Source organism: Drosophila kikkawai, chromosome 2L (genome assembly GCF_030179895.1).
Source record: "Drosophila kikkawai strain 14028-0561.14 chromosome 2L, DkikHiC1v2, whole genome shotgun sequence".
In the NCBI taxonomy this organism is placed as follows: Eukaryota; Metazoa; Arthropoda; class Insecta; order Diptera; family Drosophilidae; genus Drosophila; species Drosophila kikkawai.
In genome coordinates, this window is record NC_091728.1 from 280,562 (window position 1) to 300,280 (window position 19,719).

Consider the following 19,719-nt stretch of genomic DNA (forward strand, 5'->3'; position numbering starts at 1 on the left):
TATATCATATAGCTGCCATACAAATGTTCGATATATTTTTAGAAAAAAAATTATAACTTTGCTGTTTTTCAACATTTTTGCACCATTTTTTAGATATGGCCACTCTATATTATTTAAGAATTTTGGTAAAAATTTTATGAAAATCGGACGACTATATCTTATAGCTGCCATAGGAACGATCGGGAAATTAATCGAAAAAAAATTATAACTTCGTTGTTATACCCTTGCAGGGTATTATAATTTCAGTCAGAAGTTTGCAACGCAGTGAAGGAGACGTTTCCGACCCTATAAAGTATATATATTCTTGATCAGCATCAACAGCCGAGTCGATCTAGCCATGTCCGTCTGTCCGTCTGTCTGTCTGTCCGTCTGTCCGTCTGTCTGTCTGTCCGTCTGTCCGTCTGTCTGTCTGTCTGTTTCTACGCAAACTAGTCCCTCAGTTTTAAAGCTATCTGAATGAAACTTTGCATATAGTCTTCTATATGCTCTCACTGCTATATATGTCGGAACGGGCCGGATCGGACGACTATATCATATAGCTGCCATACAAATGTTCGATATATTTTTCGAAAAAAAATTATAACTTTGCTGTTTTTCAACATTTTTGCACCATTTTCAAGATATGGCCATTTTATATTATTTCTGAATTTTGGTAAAAATTTTATGAAAATCGGACGACTATATGATATAGCTGCCATAGGACCGATCAGGAAATTAATAGGAAAAAAATTATAGCTTCGTTGTTTTTCAACGTATTTTTATCTACTCTGAGATATAAGCTTTTTTTATTATTCTAGAATTTTGGTATAAATTTCATAAAAATCGGGCAACTATATCATATAGCTGCCATAGAAGCGATCGGTAAATGCATAAAATATGTAAAGCTGGGAATGTAAAACGGTAACTGTCAAACTGTAATCATAATAAGTATAGGTAAAATGGAATGAAACTCTATAATATAAACATCAAAACCAATCTGCAAGGGTATACAAACTTCGGCGTGCCGAAGTTAGCTTCCTTTCTTGTTTAGTTTTAGTTTTAATTTTCCTCTATTATTATGTGCTTTAAAGTTTGTCTGTTTTGATTTTGTTGCCAAAAACCAGTTGTTTGCATTGACAGACTCCCATAATGCCGGTCTTGTAACAGATATAAAACAGCACAAGTTCGGATTTACGGGTTTCTGTTAATGGTCCATATGTAAGTATGCACCATTTCTTTCTTGTGTTGGATTAGAAGTCGTTGTGCGAATTGCATTCGTCTCGGGTAAGGAAGTAGAAAAAAGCAACCCCATCTGGCGTGGAGGGCAAAAACGCGTTTAATCCATTTCCGTAAAGTTGTGAAATTCCAGCAGGATGAAAGGACTTCCTCTGAGTCATCTCTGCAATAGTTTCGTAATATTTTCCAAATTGCTTTGCATTTAGTTTTGATTTATGTTGACGATTATTTAATGTTGCATTATGCGGTAGTCTCCAAGATTTTATCTAGAGGATAAAGAAGTAATGTTAATATTCGCATTCTTTTGGTTTATTTATTTTATATATTAATGAAATGAGTGATACTTTGAAATACTTGTTACATTTATGGTTTCTTCTTACTAGTCATCAAGGTAGCCTTATTAGATATCTGCAAGGAAGAAATAATAGATTTTTAAAAATAAATTATATAATAATATATTTTTAAATTAGCCTGTGACATATATATTCGATTAAATAGTTGCCTAATATAATGTATTGTTATAATAATTATAAATATATTTAAGTATTTATTCGAAAAGTTTGATGGAAAAATATTAAATCGACTTGCTATCCATATTATAATTACTATTGTATTTAATTAAGACTTGAAACTTCTTTTGTTTACTCATTATTTTGGTTTTTTTTTAAGCACTGTTTAATTTAGTTTACTTCGGAGGCACACTGACTCGTTAATTCACTGATGGGGTTTTATCTTTTTATATTAATAGGAGTATTAAATTAAATTATGGTAAACCTTATAATCAAATACACTTCACTAGTTCAATCACAGTTTACTTTTGGTCTTTTTTAAATATTTGAGTGGCTTTTTGAAACGTTATGCCTTTGTTATTTTTTACTATTATGAATTTATGCTTTTTCCGTAAAGCAATATCAATCCCCAAAGTCCTCAATTTGATTTGCTTTATGAACTATTTGTATATTTTCCTTTATTCGTTGCTGCTTCCACTTGACTCTGCCACAAAATCCTCAATTGATTTGTTTAGAAATGCTTTCTTGATTTAATATTTGGATTTGGATTACACATTTGGCAAAACTGCACGTTTATGGCCCGCGTTCTCTGTGCTCCGCTCTGCTGCTCTGTGCTCCTTTTATGGCCAGAGACAATTCCACTTGACTTGGCCTAATCCTCGATGGATTCTCTGCCCATTGCCTCTGGCCACGTAAGCCGATCGCTGCCGCTGCAGATTGAATTTGCAACAAAGGAAAGCCAGAACGATGGCTGAAATTGCATTACATATTCATCTTTTTCCCTTTTCCGCCAAGGTGAAGGAGGAATCGCCGAAAAATAAAAAGTAGTTAGACACGAACAGCATATAGACGGGTGTATATAGTGTACACAGATGTATTTATGTGGGAAGCGGTTGCTGCAGCTGAAGCTCAGAAGCGAAACTGAGGCTGAAGCCGAACCTGAAGCCATGGCCAAAGCTAGCTGTGGGCAGAGCAGAGCGGCGACTGCGACGGCGGCTGTATCTATCGAGTGTTTTGGCTATATGTGTGCTGCCGAGTTCAGTTCCCATGTTGCAGCATGCTATATGTATGGTATATGATGGCGCTGACGCTGGTACTGGTACTGGTACTGCTGCGTCTTCACCCATTGGTGCTGCCACATGTTTTTGCAGCTAAAAGGAAGGAGCTGCTGCTGCCTGCCCGCCGCTCGTTCGGTGGTAGACAGCCGTCGTCGGTCGTCGTCTGGAGCGCAGCAGTTCGTTGGCTGTACCTATTTTCGCGTATTCCGGCCAGGACCTGCCTCAACAACAGACAGACGCTGCCGCCGTCGTCACTCACAGCACACACACACACGCACACCCTGCACACACTAATGCGCTGCGAGAGCGGGTTTCCTTCCTACCATAAAAACCGGTAACACAGCGCTGCAAATATTTTTGCATTCTTTTTTCCCTTTTTCTTTTTTTGCAAACCCCGTTCGGTTTCTCTTTGATGCTTCTCTTTGGCTATCGGTCAATCCTCTCTTTTTGTTTACTTTCTCAGCTTCATAGAAATAACAATTTAGTACACGCAGAGAAAATGCACAGGGCTTTAAATATTCATATTTCAGACGTTACTTTTTTGGGAAATATAAATTATAATATTAGTGTAATAATTTGGTACACATTGGGATGGGTTGACAACAATATAGAGCAAAGCAAAATATTTGTAACCCTGAGCGCACTACGAAAACATTGTAAAAAAATGTGCGTAAAATATCACTCATACCACACGTATGAAATCCCCTTTATTTTTTGTACACATTTAGCTTGAAATAAGTTTAATATTTCCCTTTAATAAACATTTAAATCAATCATTCCCCGCATGTATTTAATTTGTTGTGCTGCAATTTCATTAAAACTTCATTATTTATGAGAAACGTTGCGTATACGCAGCGTGGCCCTTGGCCCAGGCTCATTAATCACAAAAAATATATGCATGTAGATTTTCATTTCTGTCCAGTCGGCAGGATGCAATCATCTGGAAACTGTTTGCTTTTCCTTCACTCTCTCCAAGCGAGCGCGCCTTGTCAAATGGCATTTTTGCCATTAATTTTCATTTATCGCTGGCAGCACAAAATTGAATTAAAACTGCGACATTTCAATGGTAATTTGCAGTGATTGGTGGAAATTATTGAAGGGAAACTCGGTAAGTAAATAAAACCAATTAAATAATGAGGAAATGCCCATAAACTGTGTAAATAACATGTGTTTATGTAAGTTAAAATTAAAATTAAAATATTTTAAATAAAATCATTTTAAGAATTTCATATTTTTGTTTTGCTACAAACTTCCTAAGGGAAATAAAGGTAAATGGAAAAAAAGCTTTGACTTTCAAAAATGTACAAATATTACTACCTCATTTGTCCTTTTTAAGTATTGATTTTCCTGCTCTGCTTAATTGCTAAAATGAATTTTGTGCCACTAAACAATTTTCCGATTAGTGGCAACTTGAAGCTTGGCAAAAAACCAAGGCCAAATCACCAACACACACACAGGCATGAAGTCAAAGCCAATGCCACACTCACATGTGCACCTACACACATGTAATAAAGGCACCTACTCGTAGGCAGATTGCACAAAATTATGCAATAGACCGCACTCTTTAACTCTTCTAACTCTTGCAACGCTCTCTTCGAAGAGCCAGTGCGCTGCTCGTGGCTGTTGTTGATTCTCACTCAATGCCATTGCCATGGGAGCAACGATAAGAGGGGCGGCAGGCGGTGGAGTGGAGAAGAGAAGAGAGTGAAGCAGAGTCAACAACATCCATCCAATTCAATTAGAAGCTGCTGCTTGGCCTTCGCCTGCCTGTTCCACTGTACTCCTTCGCTGCCGCTTCCCGTTTCGTGCCACAGACAACAACAAATGTGGAGTTGCGCTGCACGGTGGCAGTGGCAGCGGCAACCCTATTGCAGATGGGAGAGTTTTGGCGAGTGCCGGAGCTGCAAAGTTGATTAACCTTTGGGCGTTCTGTTTTGCAACTTCATTCGTGGAGCTGCTCCGATTTAAATGGAGTTGCTGTTTGCTTGTGTGTGTGTGTTATGTGTCTCCTCCTGCAGTGTCTGTTGCTCTTCTTTAGAGTGTGTGCGAGTGTGAGTGTTGTTCGCAGCCATGTTAGCAGCCATTTTTAATGGCCAAACACGATGGTCCCAACAACAAGAAGAGAGCGAGTCTCCATAGTCTCCAATATCCCATATCCATCTCCATTCGATCCCGCGATTCCGTTCATTTCGGTTTGTGCTCCATTCACTCTTTCGGTCGCTTCCCCATCGTTGCTTACAGAGAGCGAAAAAGTTTACAGATAACTTGATTAGATTGTATTTTTTTATTCATAAAAGACTGTTTATGAAAATTACTATTTATAGGGAGAACATCAACTAGACCTTAAGGTCATGTTGAAGTTATTTTTTTGTCAAAAAAATAAAACTAAATTTTGAAAGTAAATGGGAAATAGTGCAAATCATTGCATACTTTCTGGCTTTACTTCTTGGCCTGTGCTAAACGAGTTGCTTTAATAAAACTGTATATTTTCTGTGCATTATCCTCTTCTGTATTGTTCTATCTTTCCTGTGTTGTAAACTTCCTAGTTTTCCTCACTCCTCTACCGCGGTCTCCATCGCACTCACTCGTATTGGTAATTGTAATTGAAATTTGGCGTTGAAGCGAGTAAATGCCCTCTCTCTATGCTCACTCTTTTTGCACAGCCACCCCCTCCCACCCATAGGGCAGAGCAAAACTCAGCGCTCCTGCATTTTTATTACAGTTGCCGCTTCATTTTGGGCAAAAGCTGTGTTGTTTTGGCATTCTCCTCGTTTCGCTCTTCCTGTTTGTTGGTGTGGGTCATGGCTGCCTCTGTTGTGGTTGTTGCTATTATTCTTTCTGCCGCGTCATGCTACGGTTCTTCTTTACTTCACTTAGCTTGACTCCGTTCTTTCCCTTGCTCTTTGTGCCTCTGTTAGTGGCTGTTCTTTTTTGTGTTTTTGGGTACATTGACTGCTCCTTTTTATGGCCGAGTCTGGGTCTTGGTCTGGCTCTGTTCTCTTTTATTTTATTTCCCTTTTTCCCTTGCCTAAGCCAAAGTCACTTGCCTTGTTTTGACTGCCTCCGCCTGTCCTGGCCACTTCTTTGTTGGTAGCTGAGCGGCGAGATTGTGCAATATTATTATTTATTTGTCGCCCCGTCCACCAAGCAATTAAATCATCTGGCAGATGACGCGGAAGAGAGTCTTGTGCTTATGCTCTCGCATTTATATTTTGGGGATTACGGGAGTGCACTAAGGGCTTAAGGCAATTTCGCGATTAAATGTAAAGCTTTTCTGGGGCATCGTAAGAAAGGCAGTTCTATAAAACGAATAAATTAGAAACCGACCTTTAAATATTAATTTCTTTTCTATTAATTTCATTATTTAAAGACTTTAAAAATCTCTAAAGATTTTAAAAATAATGAATTTAGTTTCCCAGAAATTTCTTTGTCCTACTTAGTAAAAAATATCTCAATAAATATTTAAAAATCATATAAATAAATTAAATATGACCACAAAGAAACATAATTTCCATAGGTCAGAATCTCTTAAGGTAATAAAGATCATAATCTTATGACTAAACCAAATAGATTCAAAGAGTAGTAGCACATTAAATTAGCTTCTAAGCGATATATCCCTTTAGCAAATAAAGTCCATTATCTAAATCAATGTATATTGATTGATCGTACCAATGCCTGTACCTGAATTTGAACCCGAACCTGGAACCTGTCAACCTGTTCCCAGATTTTTTTCTTTTTGCCCAGTTCCTTGGGATTTGGAAAAAAGAGTATCTTCGGTGGCGATTTATATCTGCACAGTCCGTATCTCTTATTGGCTGCTGTTTATTTGCTCGCCGCGTTCGCTTATTGAGTTTGCGTTTGCTTTATGTCTGGCAAAGGCGTTCAATGAACTCGGAGGGGGAAACTCTGCAAGCTCAGAGACTCTGGAACTCTGAAACTCTGGGACCCTGAGATGTTGAGGCAAGACAATCGCGTCTGCATTCGCGTATTTGTATGTCAAGTTTGTCGCTCCAGGGACTTAAATGTCGTTTTTAATCTTTATTATTTTACAAATTAAATAATATTTTTAAAATATCATTTTAGTATCAATCTTTCGATTTTAATCTAAACTAATTTTTCACCAAATTTACGTAGCATACTTTTTGGCGAATTTCCGGTTTATTTCCAGAATTAAGAATTCCCAGTTGGGTTCCTTTCTCCTCGCAGTACCTTACATAATTATTTGATATATTTTTCAGTATATCTGAATAATAATATTTAATAATTTTATATCTCAATAATTATAACATTTTTTTATGTTATATTCATTTAAAAAAAAAGATGTTATTGATGCTCAAGGCAGCCAAGGTATAAGCTAGGAAATTCATTAAAAATGAGAAGGAGAAGAACCTTCGTCCGATTTCTGGCCACGGGGAAAGGAGAAAGGAAAGCACCCGTCGAAGATATTGAAATAACTTTCGGGGGCAACAACAATAACAACAATGAATAAGGCGGAAGATAAGCAGCAGAATAAGAGGAAGCAGAGAAGTACGAGTATATTTTTTTGCGAGCTGCTTCCTTAATATAATTCACACAAACAACAATACCAAGCGAGAGCAAGAGCAGCAGAGGCAAGAGCGACAGAGAAGGGATGCACGTGAGCCGACCAGACAGCAGGCTGCCTCATGTGGCAGTTCCAATGCGAAGTAGCGTAGAATGGCGCAGAGCCAGAGGAGCGCAGCCCCATACATAAGCGACGCCGGCAGCACCAGCAGCAGCAACATGCAATTTCAAAGGTCAATGACACGCACTTGCAGCGCAGCAGCACCACCACCAGCAATAACAAAAACCGCCATGCTTTCGAAGAGAGCCCACAAACACAAAGAGTGCCGAGGAGAGCAATGGGCAAACCAAGAGCAGAGCTTTACCCCGTTTTTTAGCTTTTTTTGATTTTGTCGCTCTTGAGAACACCTTTGCCTTGGCTTTGCTCTTTCGCATTTCACCCGCTGCATTTACATTGCAGAAATCTCAATTGAACTTTATTTGCACTAGCAAAATAATTATTTTATTTTACGAATTCTACCTTAAATAGATGTGCACGTTTTTATATTTTTCTAATAAATTAAAATTTAATTAAAATTGTGCATAAAAATAACGTTTGACATTTTAAATCACTAAAAACTAAATTGATAATCCAGAAACCGGAAAGAAAACTTTTCGTTATTCAAAGTTTTTAGTGAATATTTATCAACAAAAATTTAATTTAGTAAAAATCTAATTTCTGCATCCACTAAACATTCCCCCAAGTGCATTTTTTTGTTTCTTGCCTTTCTGACATTTTCATTCATTTTGCATATTCACACACACCGAGACAGACAGGAAATACGCGCAGCTTACACACATTTGTTGTGGTTGTTCTTGTTGTTGCCTTTTGCTCTGTGGTGTCTGTAATTTCTCATTGTTGTTGATTGCATTCTACACCCCCCACACACCCCCTAGCCCACCATTGCACCCTGTGTCATCTCAGTCGCCCAACTGGCTTTTATTCAAATCCCACCCACATGTGTGCCACAAATTACGTTTCAACATTTTCATATTGCCACAAGAGGACAGAAGGATAGAGAGAGCTCCAAAGAGTTACAGTTAGGGTCAAAATAATAACTCAAGATTATCCAAATCACAATAAAATATTCTACGTAGCTCATATTCCAAGTTTAATATACAATTAATAACAAGTTTTCATTTTAATTTAATATTTATTTATTTAACTCATGTGAAGCCATTCCTGATCCTATTTTAACACCCGCTGTTGTCTGGAAAGAGCGTAAGCATCCGTTTGTCTTTTGCCCTGAGTGAGTTATGAGTGCTCCGCTTCTTTTCTGCCAGTGTGCGTGGGCTGCCAGTCATAAATTATGCACAAAATTGCAATTATTTCCATTAAAAAGAAATCTTTCTCATGTGGGAGCAACTCACACAAACTGCACTCAGTTGACAGGAAAAGTTTTTGGCCAGAAAGACAGTTAAGTTTACAAGAATTTTTGAAGGGAGACCACAAAAGGTTCAAAGTTTCCAAAGGTGGTTCTAGGCGGAAAATTTAATTTGTTTGGTAATAAAATATTTTAAAGAAGAAAATAAAATATATTCACAATGAAACCCAATTAAAGTAGGTCGTCAGAAAATATTGTATTGTATATTGTTAATAATGGTTTATTATTTAATTCCCATTATTAAACACTAAAGAAATTATAAAAATCTTTTCTTGAATTCTCCCTTTCCAAGCCCATTTAGCACAGAGAGTCGTAATGTCAACAGCTTCCGTACAAATCGGGTTAATTAAACAATTAGCACATGCAACGAAAGACCGACAGATGAGAGATAGCGACGTATGTACATATATGAAATTTCTACAATGAAAGCCCATAAAATATTGTATGTTTTTTATTATATCTACCTTCTGTGTGTGTCTGTGTGTTTTTGAACACAAAAGCCTCAGGAAAGGGGGAAAAATCCAGGCCTTTCGAGCTGAAAAGTTAGGTTAGGTTAGGGACGCCGCCACATGCAACGCAAAACGAGTTCAAAATCCTATGCAACATGGCAACTAAACAAAAGCCAGAAGGTAGACGAACCAAAGTCGTGGCGCATCAAGAGTCCAATAGAGCGTGGTACGTGGAACAAGGGGTACAAGAGGGGGTTTGGGGGGCTTATGGGGGAAACAACCAGTAGAAGCGGCAAAAAAAAGCGGGAAGAACAGTGGCAAAAACTCGTTTTATGCTCGTTTGCAAAAAAAAAAAAAAAAAAAAAAACAGAATGAATAAAAAAGAATGCAACGCAACGTCACTGCTAAAAAGGGGTGGGGTGCCCCGAAAGGCAGACAAAAGAGATGGCAATAACATATTGCCATCGCACCCTAGAGTCGAGGATCGTTTAGAGTCCAAAACCTGAATTCCATCATCATCATTATCGTCATTATCAGCCTCAAAGCATTGCCAATGCCCGTCTAGCACTTAGAAAAATTATTAAAATATAATTACAAAGGATTTCTTACTTGGATGTTCCTAATACATGTTATGTTGCATTATGGTCTTATAATAATTTTATATTAAAAATTAAATTTTTATATTTAGTACAACATTTTAGTAGAAACATAATATTAGGCTAAATTTTTTTCAGATTTTTGAAACCAACTATAATTTTCTTCACTAGTTTTCAGTCTCAAAATAGTTTCCCTCTCGATTTTCTCTCAGTGCACTTCTGTTGGTTAGCACTAGAACAGCTTTATATCGCTCCTTTTGTTTAGCTTCCGAGTGCAATGTGCGCTAAGGCTGGGCTTTAGTCCAATTAGCAAACGAAGCTAATGCAAACACACTCAGAGATCTAATTACGCATACGCCACGTTGTCCAAACAAACACAAATTTTTAGCGAAGAAGCTGAGGAAAAGTGTCTGCGGAAACCGGTTGCTTCTTGCTCGAACTCCTTCGATCGTCTTCCCTGTCCAAGGCAGCTGCCAATTAAGTGGAGTTCTGTCCCGCCAGCAATTCCCATTCTCCCTGTCTTTCTTTCTTAATCAAATGAGAGGTCAAAAACAAAAAAATTATAGCAGATAGCCGAAAGGGTAAATATTCTAAAAAAAAACTTAAAGTTGTGTGCTAAATGTTCAGTTTTCTTCTATTTTGTGACTATATTTCTTAAACTGTTTTAGTCCTGGCTGTATAAAAAAAGCTCAAAGAAATTGAAACATTTGATAGCTCTGTTATTTTGAATTAAACTTTCAACAATTTCAGATACCCTTGGTAAGAGTATCCCCTTTTTTTTTGTTTTTCCCTTTCACCCAAAAACTTTAAAGCTTCGCTGAACTGCACTTGTTCTCCAATTCTCCTCGTTTTTATTTTTGTTCTTAAACTTTGTTGCTGCATTCAATTGGCTTCTTTGGCGAACTTCCGCCTTTCAGTCCGAGTTCATTTTCTGTTTCTCAGTTCTTTCTTCTTGTTTTGTTGCGGGCCAATTCTTTAGAAGTTTCTTCTCTTGGCTGGCGGCATAAATTAGTTGTGCCGTTAAATTCAGCGAGGGAGGGGGGCAACAAGGGGTTAACGCGGAGCTACCATATAATTTTCAAGCAATTTCGAGAGCGCTGACCACTATTAAATGGGATTTGCTGGTGTTGATATCGAGCTGCAATTTCGGTTTTATGTTTATGATAAAATCTCGTGAAATTAAGACCCGAAAATAATGACTACAACGATCAGAGATACTGATACTGGTGTAAGGGAGTTTTTGCTGAGCTTATGAAAGGGTTGTCTGTTGTAAACATTTTTTTAACTTGATTGAAAAGGAATGTTTATTGATTCCTTTAGTACATAATACAGTTTATATTTTATCAACGTTTGTTTTTTATGAAAAGCTACAAATTTCTCTTTAATTATGAAATAACTGATACTTATTGTACGCTCATAGCTGAGTTTTTTCACATTCATTTCAATTTGGTTCGTTTAAATAGATTGTTGCTTGGTGAGAACAATTCTTTATTGGTCCAATTTTTTCTGTATTTCAGATATTAAACAGTGCTGTTTTTTCTATTGTTGTCTGGGGCTGGAATATTCTCTGTAAATTATTGCAATTTGCTGTAATTGTTGAGCCATATCGGATAACACAATTAACAAAATGGGTTTGTATTATAGAATTGTGAATTTATTGCAAGGCAAGCATTCTTCCTTATTCTGACTCTGTAGAGTTTTATCCACTATTTATTTAATATTCAGAATAATAGTAATCCAAAACATCTCAATTTCGCAAAAATGTACATAGGAAGTAAGAGCAAACGGAAACAAAGGCTTTATGAAACCAAAGACCATTTGCTATGGTCAGGCCATTCCATGTTTTGGTTTATATGTATATTCCACGATTGTATATACACACTCCTATCCACAGTTGTGTGTGTATGTATCTAAGCTTTAAAAATGTGTGTCACACTGGGATGACATAATTCAAAGTGAAACGGATGACATTCATTACGAGGCAGCGATGTACACATGCATTTTTTTATTTTTGCATATTGCACTGTAGAGACAAAGCTAACCCTTTGTGTGTGAGCGGAATGCAATCTCTATATATCTACATATATCCCCCTTTCTTCTTCCCTTTTTTTTGTAGTAGTTTCCTTTCCGCCGAGGATTCCCCTTTTGTCATGCTCTGAATACGTTATTTCGAGTACAGTTAGGGAACCCTTCTTGGGCGAAAGATGATGACCCCGATCCTCCTTCACATGCGCACTCAACTCACCGTAAAAGTCAGCCGAGCACTTCGCGGAGGGGTTAATCTCTCCTTCTGGCCCTTCTGCTACCATGAATTGTGGATTCATCTGCGCTCCAATTGCCTGGCAACGCCAAATGGCATTAGTCGTTCGGTCGCGCTGTCATGACGATGAGGAATGGTAAATGAAACAAGGAAGAACGGGGTAAGGATGACTAGCCACGGGTGACCAGGATTATGGTCGTTAGTTATTGATGGCGCAGCTGGAAAGCAGAGCGCCAGCAGCCTTTGGCTGCAGGTGCAGGTTGTCAACATGGCGTATACACAACATAACATAGAGCAGCAGCTGCAGCATTTACTGGGAAAATCTGTATTTGACAGTATTTGATATAAGTTTGTCAGTGTTTTATGGTAGAGTTTGATTTTATGCCAGATTTAGGAATTGGTTAATAGGAAAATGGCATAATTTCTTAGGGTTTTCAATAAGTCCAGTTCTTAGCAAAATTCAAGTGTGGGATTTGGCTTAAAAATCCAGCAGAATTTTAATATAATTGTATTGAGAAGAGTCTATATAAATTCTTAAAGAATTCCTGGGAAATATTTCTAGCAAATACCAATAAAATCTTTTGCTTCCTCTTTGCTCGCTATTAATGATAATTCTACGCTTCCTCTCTTTGGGAGTTACTTCTTTATAATTTTTCTAGATAGTAGCTTCCAACTTCTGTCATAATTTTCAACGATTAAAATTCCATTGCCTTTCGCCTATTTCCCCCTGTGGATTCTCATCTCGTAAGCCCTTCTAATCTGCCTACGTGGCGTATGCGTTATGTGAATATGTTGTGCTCCCTAATTGAAATATTTCGCCAAAAGGAGGCAAAAAAAGAAGGCTTTAATTGTGCACTAAGCTGCTTACCTTCCTCCCCCACTATTCCCCACATAAAACCTCGTAGTTTTCCGCAGATGCAGCTGAAGAAGAGGCAGGAGAACGCATTCTATAGATACAGATACATAAAAGAGAGAGAGCTAAAAGAACGCCACCAAGAACATGGACTTGACTCGGGAGCAAGTGGCCAGGGTAGGGAAGGAGGTGGGAGGGATGGAAGTACTTGCATTGTTGTTGCGGCTAGTTTTTGTATGCCTGTTTTCTGTTTTCCTTTTATTTTTCCGTTGTTTGTGGTGTGTTTGTGGCCTGACTAGATTTTTTTTACAGTGCAGGCTGGATATAGGAAACAAATATTTATTATTTTTATAAGAATAAATAAAACTGATTAAGGTAATCTTAAATCATTAAAAGATAGATAATTTTTAAAAGCCCTTAAATCTTATAACAAAATATCATTTAAAAACACTAAAAAATTTCAGAAGAATTCTGTAGATTTAAGAGCTGTCTTTGGACTCCTAGAAACTCCCCATTAGTTGCTATTAAAGACTTTTTCAATCTTTAGAGCTTGCACCGTAGATTTTTCACATTTTATTTTCATTATTTTGTTCGCTTTTATTCTGTTTTATTCTTCGCGCCTCGCCTCGCTCTGGCGACAGAGAGATGGCAGCCAGAGATGATGGGGGCCAGGAGGATGGGCGCAGATGGTAAGTGGCGGAGAGGCCGCCGCCGTCGCCATTGCTGGCTAGGTTCGGCATCTCAACGCACGACGATGCGATGATGCGATGACGTCGTTGCCATGGCCGCCGTACAGTACAGTCATAGAAACAGAGAGAGACAGAAAGAGAGAGGGGGAGAGGGGAGGAGGTAGAGCAAAAAGAGAGGGCCTAGCCGGGAAGACTAGAGCGAGAGAGAGGCAGAACTTTATATAGACAACGCATCCCATGCATAAACTACAGAATTCCTTTTAAAGCGCACAAACTGCATTCGATAGATACAAAGATGCACACACACAGCGAAACCCAGCGAAAGATACTAAAACCCACACAGATACACCAAACTATTATGGCTGAGAGAGTCTGGCCTCTGTGTCTGTGCATCTGTGTTTCTCTCGGTGTATTTACTTTTCACATTGCATTGCTCATATTTACTTGAAATTCAATTTGCAAACATTTTACGCTGCCCTTTGTTTGCTCAAGTTTCAATTGTAGTTTGCTGCTGCTGCCTTTCCATTTCTCCTTTTGTCTTTTCATCAACCTCCCCCCCTTTTGTTCCGCCTTTTCCCTCAAAATCGTCGTTTTTTCTGCCTTTTTGCATATTATTTTTGCATTTATTACGCATCAATTTTAAATGCATGGCAAGAAACGAGGGGAAATGCAGATAGAAAATCTTGGCTGCAATGACAGAATATGGAATATTCCCTTTTTTTTTGGAGATCTAAGATATTGTAATTAAGGAAATAATAAAATTTTGAAGTAGTTTATTTAAGTTTTTAAATATAAAAATGTTAAACTAAAAAACCAATGAATTTAATATGAAATTTGAGTAGTACGTTATTAATGAGAAATATTTATTTTTAAAAGAGGTTTAGGATAGATATTTAATTTTTTTATGAGTTTATTTATTAAAAACATATTTAAGAAATATGTGAATAGTTCATTGGCTTTATTTTACCCCATAAGAGTATTTGTTTTAAATTAAAATTTCGCATTTGGTTTGTAAAGCTTATATAACCTACACATATAATGTTTTCTTTGGTGTCTAAATATTGATATCTCAACTGCTATCTAAACATCGAGCACCTCTCCAATATCTTCAATGTCTCCCATATCTCCAATATCACACAAATGCAGAGTTTAATAACAAATCAAGGTTCTCCTCAAATTGCAAATAAACTTGGCTGAGTGATTCTTATTATTAAAAATCGGTCTTTGTTTCAGGGATTCTATTTCAAATATATTCGTATGTTTAATTTACAATTTTTATTTAAGCATATCTTTTTTTCCTCAACGCACACTACTACAACTGCCACTTTTCCGCTTAATTTCCCTTTAATTTTGTCTGCAAAACAATCAAATTATTTGCTGTGTGTTGGGCGGCATATAAATAAATTTGGCATGACATAAGCAACTGACAGCTCAGCTGAGTTGAGTTTGGGGCTCGCAGGATGCACAAAATCAATGTCAAAGGCCCGCTGAGTTCACAGGCGGCAGCAACAAGGACATGCATGGGACAGTATGAAAGAGCGAACCGCAAACACAAAATCACCGCTTGACTGGCGACATATGCACTGGCTGATGATGATGATGATATCCCCCGATTCTCTATATATCCCCTCCGCCGACTGGTTTCCAGCTGTGACGGCTGGGACTGTCGAAGGGGAAACAGACAGAAAAAAACGCACAGGAACAGGAGACGGGACAGGAATAGTTCGCCAGCAATGTTAGTTCAAGGGCGGAATCAAGGCTGAGCTCGGTTCGGAGCTCCCTTTCTATAAATAGCACCGCTCTCCCTCTCTCTCTCTTTCTCTCTGTCTGAGGGCATTCCGTCTCGGTCGCTCTACACACCATACACGGCGTATACGCAATATGCGGAAACTCACCACAGAAGAGGAATTGCATGGCATGTCCTTCGTGCGTTCGTTGCTGCCGTTGTTGCATGCGGCTTGGCGTCCTCTTTGCACTTGAACCATTGTCCTTTTGGCACCGCCACCCATCGCCCACAGCTGGCTATCCCTTTCTTCCTTATCCAAAACACAACCAGAAACAAGAAAGGAAGCTAACTTCGGCACGCCGAAGTTTTTATACCCTTGCAGATTGGTTTCGATGTTTATATTATAGATTTAAATGCTGAAAACACTCACAAAACAGAGTTTCATTACATTTTACCTATACTTATTATGTTTACAGTTTGACAGTTACAGTTTTACATTCCCAGCTTTACATATTTTATACATTTGCCGATCGCTTCTATGGCAGCTATATGATATAGTTGTCCGATTTTTATAAAATTTATACCAAAATTCTAGAATAATAAAAAAAGCTTATAACTTAAAGTAGATGAAAATACGTTGAAAAACAACGAAGTTATATTTTTTTTCGATTAATTTCCCGATCGTTCCTATGGCAGCTATAAGATATAGTCGTCCGATTTTCATAAAATTTTTACCAAAATTCTTAAATAATATAGAGTGGCCATATCTAAAAAATGGTGCAAAAATGTTGAAAAACAGCAAAGTTATAATTTTTTTTCTAAAAATATATCGAACATTTGTATGGCAGCTATATGATATAGTCGTCCGATCCGGCCCGTTCCGACATATATAGCAGTGAGAGCATATAGAAGACTATATGCAAAGTTTCATTCAGATAGCTTTAAAACTGAGGGACTAGTTTGCGTAGAAACAGACAGACGGACAGATGGACAGACGGACAGACGGACAGACGGACAGACGGACAGACGGACATGGCTAGATCGACTCGGCTGTTGATGCTGATCAAGAATATATATACTTTATAGGGTCGGAAAAGTCTCCTTCACTGCGTTGCAAACTTCTGACTGAAATTATAATACCCTGCAAGGGTATAAAAAGGGAAATGCAAAATTTAAGAGAAGCGAATGAAGGAAAATGGGAAAAGTGCTTGCCACTGCTTCTTGGTTTTCACACTTTTCAATTTTTGTTTGTCAAGTTCCTAAATCTTTCCATAAGCTGTTACTGATAAGTACCTGTCTTAATAGTTGGCCAACTGTTTTTTATAGGGAAGAAGAGAAGAAATACAGGAGCACCTGAATTAAGTCTGACTTAAAAATATACTTTTTTTTTAATTTTAGTTTTGAAAATATGTTAGACATTTATTAAATCTATGTATAAATAAAATTGAAATGTTTTACTGTTTTGATTAGAGGTATTTATTACACTGTCGCCAACTCGTTTTCATTTTTATGATTTCCTTAAAGCTTTCTATTATTTCTTCCCAATGACTTTAATCGATTTTATAGTTTAGATTTCTGTTAACCAATTATTTTTCCCCCACATTGGCTTTTCATCCGTTTTGTTGTGTGCTTTGATTTCTATGGAAATGCCGCTGATACGATGAGTAATTCAAATTGCGAGCTATACATGAAGAAACACCAACTACAAAGGAATGTTTGTGTTTAGTTTGTAGGAAATGTAATAACAGTCCCATTCTACGAGAACTACTGCACTTCGAGGTCATAAAAAAATTGTTAGAGCTTAGTATTTTAATATTAAATTAAGTTAATATAAATATTTTGAATATTTTATTATAATAGGGAACAAAGAAATCTTGTAAGTAGGTACTCCTACTTGCCTGAAATGGATGATAATATTTGGGGACCGATATTGTTTTTACCTTGTATACAATTTAAAGTCAGAGGTAAAACACTATAATATTAATACAGTAAATAAACTAAGGTGATAATTAAACTTTTTAAGCTATATGTTTAAACTCGTAAGAAAATAAGAAAAACTTTCACTTGAAAACTTATTTTGTGCTCTTATAAGAGCGTAAAGAATATTGTTTATAGATTTCTAGACCATGAAAACCCCCAAATCAGCAAACTTTCATGATAAAAAGCCTTCTTTACAGCCGACTTTGAACTTAAACTGTATTATGCACAAGGGAAAACATTTGCTGGTATTTCATACTATATACATATGTATTTCGTATATATATATTGGAAAAAGCGATTATTCCGATTCGTCGCATTATCATTATCAGAGGCAAAAAAAGGGGAAGCCATTCGAGGCAAAGGCCGAGTGCATTCAACTGCCGTTGGCATGACGAATATTTTTATAAAAATAAATAAGATAAAATACATACATTAAAAAATAAGACAAAATTTGCAAACACCAAGTAAAAGCTCCGAAAATGTGTGCTCAAAAAAATATTCATCTGATTTCGATATTAATTCCTAAAACCCCTTAGTTTTCCAATTTTAATTATTTTTCGCTTTTTTAGCTGCTTCCTCTTCTTTTCTCTTCTTCTTCCAACCGAACAAAAGCGCACCAACACAACCGCAAGATCGCTGTAAGAGTATGTGTGTGTGTGCATGCGCAGTGCAATTTTCAAGTTGTTGTTGCCCGTGGGCTCCTCTGTTCCGTTTTTGTTGTTGTTTTGCCCATTCGCTTTTGGCCTGCACTTTGCTTTTTCGGTGTCTGTATGTGTGTGTGTGTACCTGCATGTATGTATGGGTATGACTTCATTTCCTTTGTCGTAGGTCATCATCAATTGCAAGGGAAAATGCGTTTTAATTGCTTTTAATTCGTTTTCTTTGTGAAAAAATTCAGCTTAAGATGGTTTTTCTTTTTTATTATTGGTTTACAATATTTAAAGCTAGAAATTTCTCCTAAAATGCTTTTCAGGGGGTCTTACGCTTTTTTTAGCGAAAAGTACAGCACAAAATGATTTATTAGTTTTTTAGGTATAGTGATTTTTGTTCTTTAATTTTGAACTTTGTTTATTCTTGTATTGGGTTCTAATGTTATGAAATGAATAATAAAACTATTATTTCGGGAGTATTCCTAACATTTATCCTACAAAACGTATATATTTGGTTTATTGATTCGTTGCTTAAAAAACTTAATTAATTGTTCATCCTTAAATTAGTTTTTATGATATCTGAAATTTGGTTCTCACTCATTATTTTGGCAAACAACGTGTTTTCTTTAGTTTTTAAAATCCATTAGTAAGTTTTTTGTGTAGCACTTGATAATTTTTTGTTGTGATTATTTTTTTGTTTTTCCACGCACACACTGAAGACAGTCACAGAGTTGATTTGAAATAGTTTTTGGTTCCTTTTCGTGAGTTATTGTTGGTTTAAACTTTTTTATTAATTGTTTATTGCAGACTGCCAATTGTGCACTTTCCGGTGCTGCTGCACATGCATTTCAAAGTCGCGCTCCGCACTGAATAAAAGGGTAGAGACTTAACTTTATTCACCAGCGCACTTGGCCGACCAGGGTTGCCACCGTCGCACAAAGTGCCAAGTGCACAGAAGACGACGGGGGCGAAAAAGTACGGAGAGAGGACGTGGAGAGACGGGACAAAAATGGTAATAAAAGCAAATGAATCGCACCAAGTGCATTCAGTGCAAGGGGGAGGGGAGGGCAGAATTGGGAGAGAAAGGGGGCGAACGCCGGCCGCCTTTTGCGTGGCAATTTGTTTGTGTGTATTGCAATTTCTCGCTGCACTCTCTCTCTCTCTGCCGCTCTACACACTCTCAAGAGACTTGAGCGGAAAACATACATACGCACAGTCTACTACATACATTTCTTTTAAATAATCTTTATTTTTAATCATTTTTCTTACCAGTGTTGGACAACTTCGCCAGCACGGGCAGGCCGATCGCACCTGTCAAAGGCCAATATGTAGTAAGAAATCTTGAAAACACCTAAAAATCCAACAAATTGCAGTGTATGATGACCGAACGCACGCACACGCGCACGTAAAAGCTTAGGAGAGGGAATCAGAAAGTCGCGAACCGACGTGTGCAACGAAACTTTCGCAAATGTGAAATGTGAAATGCAATTCCAAAATTCACTTTGGCCGGCGACAAAAGAAAGCACTGGCAGCAACGCAGTCGGCGTCGAAATTCGCTGCAAAAACACAAAAGTGATGGAATGACGTGCAGCAGCAAGAACAACAAGAGGAGAGCAGTTTAAAAGCTTGGAGTTTCTCTTAATTCTCATGTGTGTGTATGTATCTCTCTCGCTGTCGCTGTGTATGGGTGCAGTTGCGTTTCCCCTTTTGTGTTTGCAAACACAAAACATGTTTTTATTTTCGCAAAGTAAAAATAATAATAAATATC

At 37.4% G+C, this 19,719-nt stretch overlaps 2 long non-coding RNA genes across 9 annotated transcripts; one reads left to right on the top strand and one right to left on the bottom strand.

Moving 5' to 3' along the window:
* Window positions 1–1,075: 1,075 nt before the first annotated feature.
* Window positions 1,076–19,714, top strand: LOC138927893 (uncharacterized). The gene is made up of 3 exons (XR_011444343.1): window positions 1,076–1,197; window positions 18,759–18,963; window positions 19,224–19,714. It is a non-coding gene; the product is annotated as an uncharacterized lncRNA (long non-coding RNA).
* Window positions 1,184–18,765, bottom strand: LOC121502406 (uncharacterized). 8 transcript variants are annotated; one of them, XR_005990976.2, is made up of 3 exons: window positions 18,549–18,765; window positions 1,560–1,623; window positions 1,184–1,481 (listed from the first exon to the last, which is right to left on the bottom strand). It is a non-coding gene; the product is annotated as an uncharacterized lncRNA (long non-coding RNA). The 8 variants fall into 8 exon arrangements; XR_011444338.1 differs by lacking the exon at window positions 18,549–18,765 and adding an exon at window positions 2,031–2,230; XR_011444336.1 differs by lacking the exon at window positions 18,549–18,765 and adding an exon at window positions 1,990–2,230.
* Window positions 19,715–19,719: the final 5 nt, after the last annotated feature.